Raw genomic sequence first — 6,000 nt, 5'->3', positions numbered from 1 at the left:
CAAACACCGCTCAGTCACGAGCAGGTTGTTACGAGAGTCTGTTTACCTAGCCTTTGTAGAGCCTACAGTTTTTGTTAGAGCCGTTACCCAGGTATTATTATTACCAGTTATTCGATCATCATTATTTCGTTATTATCCGCTCGCGGATATTATCACACGATTGTCGAATAGATATTAATAGCATTTAATATTCGAGTATTATTACTTCTTTGTTTGATTGTTATTTAATTTGTTCGGTTATTATTTAATTATTACTATTACGCATAGGAAACTAACTCGAGCGTGCCGAGTTACGACAATTTCTTTACCTCGTCTTTAATCAGCTATTATTGCCATTGCCCAGTTATTGTTATTCATTGTTATTATTACCGATTATTCGATCACCGTTATTCAGTTATTCTCGCGGCTATTATCATACGATTGTAGAGCAGATATTACTATAATTGTTATAAAAAGTAATAATATTCGAATAAATGGTAGTGATAATAATGGCTGATCGATAATCGTGTGATAACAGTCACGAGCCGATAATAACTGAATAACAATGATCGAATAATCAGTAATAACAATGAATAACAATGAATAACAATAACTGGGCAACGGCAATAACTGATTAAAGATAAGGTAAAGAAATTGTCATAACGGCACGCCCGCGTTGCTTTCCTATGCGTAATAGCAATAATTAAATAATAACCGAATAACTTAAATAATAATCGAATAAAGAAATAATAATACTCGAATATTAAATGGATGATGATAATATTTGATCGGCATTAAGGAATTCGATCGCGACGTTTCTCTAACAAGTAAAAAAGTAAATAAAATGCGGTAATTACTTGTCACGATAAAGCCCGCAACACCTGCTCGCGTGAGAAGTACGCATCTTAATTTGTCTTAATTATCGCGCCAATTGTCGTCAAGTCGAAACGCGGTGTTAAAAATCGGCGCGGAATAATCTAAAAAATAACGCGGCAACTTCCAATGCGTTCGCCTCGACGGTTGATAGTGCTATGATGGGACACTCGAGCACGTGCTCACGCACGCGTGTTTCCATAACCCGGCTACGCGCCGCCCGACACGCCGCTGAGTATCACCCGAGCGGGCCGTTACGACGGTCTGTTTACCTAGCCTTTGTTGAGCCTAGAGTTTTTGTTAGATCCGTTACCCAGGTATTGTTATTACCGAATATTCGATCATTATTTCTTTATTATCCACTCGCGTGTATATATATATATATATATATATATATATATATAATATGTATGTATATATATATATATGTATGTATATATATATATATATATATATATATATATATATATATATATATACACACTGAATATTCAGACGTTGTAAAAAGTGCGATAAAAGCACGATGCCAAAAATATCCGTGAACTAATTTTTCGCTCTATTTCATCATAAGGTAAACATCCTAGTGATTGAACGTGTACCGATAATTGAATTATTAATAATATACTTGTGTTTGTTAAAATGCTTATCAATAAATGAAACAAAATCACAAAGTAACTAAATATTTCTTTTCATTTATTATATTGTTTTGTATATTGAAAAACATTTCAACAAAGAAAAATACAAAACTAATATGTCAATCATTGGGACATGTATGTTCGACCACTGGGACGTTTACCTTAATTGTCGGAAAACCTAATCACATGTCACCATCTAATCATAAACTTTTCTGCAAACTTTTCGTATCTTTTTTGGCATCGAAACTAAATTCTGAAAATGTAGTAGTAATCTTTGAAATTTTCCTGATTAGAGCATCCACAGTTTCGGTATGTACAACCTGCAGAATGTTTGTATTAAACAAATGTTGCACTAACTGACAATTCAAAATTTAAATTTAAATATATTTTTTTTCGTTTTCGTCACATATTGAGCAATGCTCCAATTTATTTTTGCAAGCATTTTTGTTGTATAAAAGCGTTTGTAATTCTATACAAGCAACAAGACGTAAACTTTGCAAAAAAAAGTCAATGTTATGTCGGTAAACCTTTCACATCTGGCATCCCTTTAAGAAACAATTTTCAGAGTTAAAAAAGTAACAAAATCTCTAGTAAAAGATATGAATATAATTTTGTTCAGTTTAGTTAAAATAATCAAACGCTTGTAACCAAACTTGTTTGATTATCTTAACCAGAAATTTCACCAATCTAGTTAATATAGTTATGTGTCCTATAAATTTGATTAATTCAACCAATTTTTTTCGCGCTTATCTACAGAACGTAGATAATACACAAACAATCTACATAGACGTGATCTTAAAACCTATAGTACAACGCTCCTTTCATCAGCTTCAGCTTCTCTACAACGTATAATACCCGCAGCGTTCGATCGTCTTGGCGCACTTCGTATATATCCAATGACTCGGCTACTACCGCATTCGGACTTAATCATTCAGCACTTAGCTCTCAGCAAAAGGTGAACTCTGCCTTCCCTACTCCATTCCTCTTCCCGCAGCCTAATAGTTACCTCAAGGGAGACCGGTGACCCTGATGCTCGTAGATAAACTTAATGGTTCCGGGCTAATTAGGCCGGAAAGTCCGGAGCCGACGGCATTAGCGGCACCTTTCGCGCTACAGGAATAATTTGGCCCGCCACTTCCTGCCGCAGGAGAGCCTCAGGAGACGAAGCGAGCCGCCGACCAACGTCATCCTCGCACACTCCGCATCCTGGACCGTCGTGAGTCAGAATTCCATGAGCTAGTCTGAACGAACGAGAGAGCCATCATCATCGTCATCGCGTTGAGCGCCCTTTCTACGCCGGACGAAGACCCAATGCGACGAAATGCTTTCATCCTGCACTTGCCGAGCTTTTCTTGGATCGTGACGAAGGTAAGGAAAAAGAGATACGCGTGACATGTCGCGGTCGAGCTCATTCGAAAGAGATGTAAACGTTGATCGGAAAAACTTGCGAATTTATTGTCACAAAATTGACATTGACATTATACAAAACATAAATCACCCTTAAGGGAGGAAACACATTTCAAAGATCAAAAACAAGTATTTATGTGAATTTTTTTAAAAAAACTATGAGATATTTATTTGAAGTTTTGTACACATAATATTATAGATCTAAACTATATACAGCAATTTTTTCATGTAAAAATATTAATGAACATTAGAGAGATATAAAGCATTTCCAGAAAAGGACCCAAACATACATGATATCTTGACCCTCATGATTCTACAGAACTCAATGTACCGAAGCAGAAAATTAAAAAAGATTATTAATAGATGTGTAGCTATCGTTAGAACTAGAATAATAAAAATCAGAATCTTTCATCAAATTTTAGCAAAAATTTTAATAGATAATCGGCTATAACTTAGCCAACTTTTTTTAATTTTTTCATGAAAATTTTTTTCAAGAACATATACTTACAAATATATATTTTTAGAATATATAATAAAAAATCTATTTTTGATTAACGAAAGGTGTTTATTAAAGTCCCTTTAACATTAAATGTACTAACGATTAACGACTTATTTTTATCATGAGTGGTTAAGAGAACAGGACAGGATTTTAAGAAAAAATACGTACTTGCAAGAGAAAAATGTTCATTTAACTTTTTTAAATAATTTTTGTTTAACTTTTTTAGATTTTATTCAACGTCAATTAAAAATATAAAGTGTGCACCGTTATAAATATGAGTAATTTTTATAAAAAATTATAGGCCATAGATTAGTAATCATTTTGACTACTAGTTCTAACGTTAACAACAGATTAACCAGCTTTAACAGAAAAAAAAAAAAAATCTGACCGCAAACCGACTGAGGAGATAACCGGCCAACGCTGATCGAACGACAATGGAATCGTATGTTACATAGCTCATCAATTCGAGAAAGCAACGAGCCCCACGATATTTTTTTCTCCTCATCGGTCCGACCAACCAGCTAGCTTAGACGCCGACCGTCTCTAGCAAACCGCAATCGGACGCTGCAAGTTCGATCTGAAGCTCACAATCTCAGCGGGTCGGAGGGCCGCGCGTCGAAAGCTCGTCAAAGACGGATCTCGCAACAGCTGATTGCGACGCGGGATCGTAAGAACACAAATAGTAGGCGAGAGCGATAAAACGGGATTTCCATTTGGGTGCCCCGCCGGCTCGTTAAAGTAAAGACGGAATAAACTATCGTCGAGCGTGTCGATTCCATTACCCGCCACCACGACCACGCTCGTTTGTCGAACGGGAGAGAAGACGAAGGGGACTGTACCGAGAGATGTTCTATTATACCGAATAGCTGGCAGTCCCCTTCCACCCCCTCGGGAAAGACAGGAGACGGAGGGCAAAAACGTGAGAGGAAGCGGAAGAGGGAAGAGAAGAGAGAACATGTGGTAGACACGGACGAAGCACGGAAGAAGGAGCCACCTAGAAGCCTTTTGGTCTCGATGCTTTATCCATTACCTGCGGTACCGCGAGCAACAACCGTATCGAAACGATATTGCGACCGCGACGAGAGAGGAAAGTTTCGTGGAAAACTGCATCGTCGTCTTCTTCTTCTTCTTCTTCCTTCTCCTCCTTCCGCTCGGTGTTCTTTACACACTCTGGCCGAACCGCTGAGATTGTCGAACTTCCACGCAACTTTGACGACGACGACGACTATAGTGAGTGTACTCTAATGCTTAATGTGCCTTAAAATGGAGATTTAACTTCCTACTCCAAGCATAACGATAGCCTTGCAAAAATTCCTCCCGTTAAATTCGGGTCTAAAATGAATTTGGACCGATTCGAAGTTCTGATAACTTATTCTATCTACACGGACAAGAATGCTTTGGTCGATTCAGTATATCTACAATTTGTTGAGCAAAGTTAAATGTTGCACTAACTAAGCAAATTTGCTAGGGCAGCAAAGAAATTATATGTGAAAGCAATTATTAATTTATTCATAGAACAAACCCATTTTTGCTGATATTATCTTGGTTACGACAAATCATTTTGTATTTCGAGCTAATTGAAGTTCGCGAAACTTTATTAATTTTACCAAAAAAATCATGCGCTTACTCAATGGATAATAAAGAATTATTTTTTTTATGGAGAAATGCAAACCTATTAAGACTCCTGGAGAAATTTCTTACGTGTTATTTTCAAATAAAAAGATATTTAAGTAAACAAACACTTTAAATCGCCTGAACATATTTATAAGTGTTCCGAAAATTATTCTTTTCCTTTGAAAATTAAAATAAATCAAAAATTAACGTAACAAACTTTAAAAAAAAGTTATGTTAACCTTTCGATTCTCAAGTGGGCAAACCGATCGCTCCATAAATGACTTTCTTAGAATAATTCTGTCAGTAAAATTTGATAATTTTTAGGGATTTTTCTAATTGATTTTTAAGTTATAGATTTTTGTTTGAGATAAATAAATGCATATTATGTACAATTTTCAAGATGTAACTTATTTACTCGGGGTGAGTCACTTGTTTCCTCTTGCAAACTTATGTTTACGAAATTAACATGGGAATCGAAAAGTTAAAGAGACAGATTGCACATCACGTAAAATTTTTGTCGCGATTATTTATTGATTTGTTAATGGAAAAAGATAGTTTTCACACAAGGAGCATTTACAAGTATATTCAAACGACCTAAAAAGTCCTTTCATGTCTTTTTAAAAATAGCATGCAAGAAGTTTGAGCACGCATTTTTTCGCTTTTAATATCAATCATGAATTCCACGGCGAGAGACTAGTAGCCTTAAATTTGAATACAAATATCCGTAATGACAAATATTATTATACATTACGCAATTTAAGTTTTTCATTACAGAGTATTTCAAACCATTCGTCCATCTCTTTTATTTTAAAAAGAGGTGGTGCTAGGAAGTTGGGAACGCATATTTACCATAAAAGCCCATCTGAAGTTTCTGATGGTAATATTTTCATTTTTGGGAAATCTCCGGAAATTTTTGGGAAATCACCAAAAACCAGTATTCATTTCCGAGGGATATTAAATTATTTTTCTCAAGCAAAAGTTGTTTCTTTTTAA

General features: G+C 35.5%; 1 protein-coding gene across 2 annotated transcripts in view; it reads left to right on the top strand.

Moving 5' to 3' along the window:
- The window catches only part of LOC116849070 (protein vein), a 934,475-nt gene that overhangs the window by 918,736 nt on the left and 9,739 nt on the right, over positions 1-6,000 (top strand). The window contains exon 8 of one of the 2 annotated variants that reach the window (XR_004379067.1): positions 2,635-2,855. The gene's annotated coding sequence lies outside the window, so the exon portion shown is untranslated. Of the gene's footprint in view, positions 1-2,603; positions 2,856-6,000 lie in introns of both variants that reach the window. The other variant, XR_004379068.1, reaches the window with a different exon arrangement.

This window comes from Odontomachus brunneus, unplaced genomic scaffold (assembly GCF_010583005.1).
Source record: "Odontomachus brunneus isolate Ranch 3 - 2012 unplaced genomic scaffold, Obru_v1 Obru_scaffold_105, whole genome shotgun sequence".
Classification (NCBI taxonomy): Eukaryota; Metazoa; Arthropoda; class Insecta; order Hymenoptera; family Formicidae; genus Odontomachus; species Odontomachus brunneus.
This window is presented reverse-complemented; position numbering and strand designations above follow the sequence as displayed.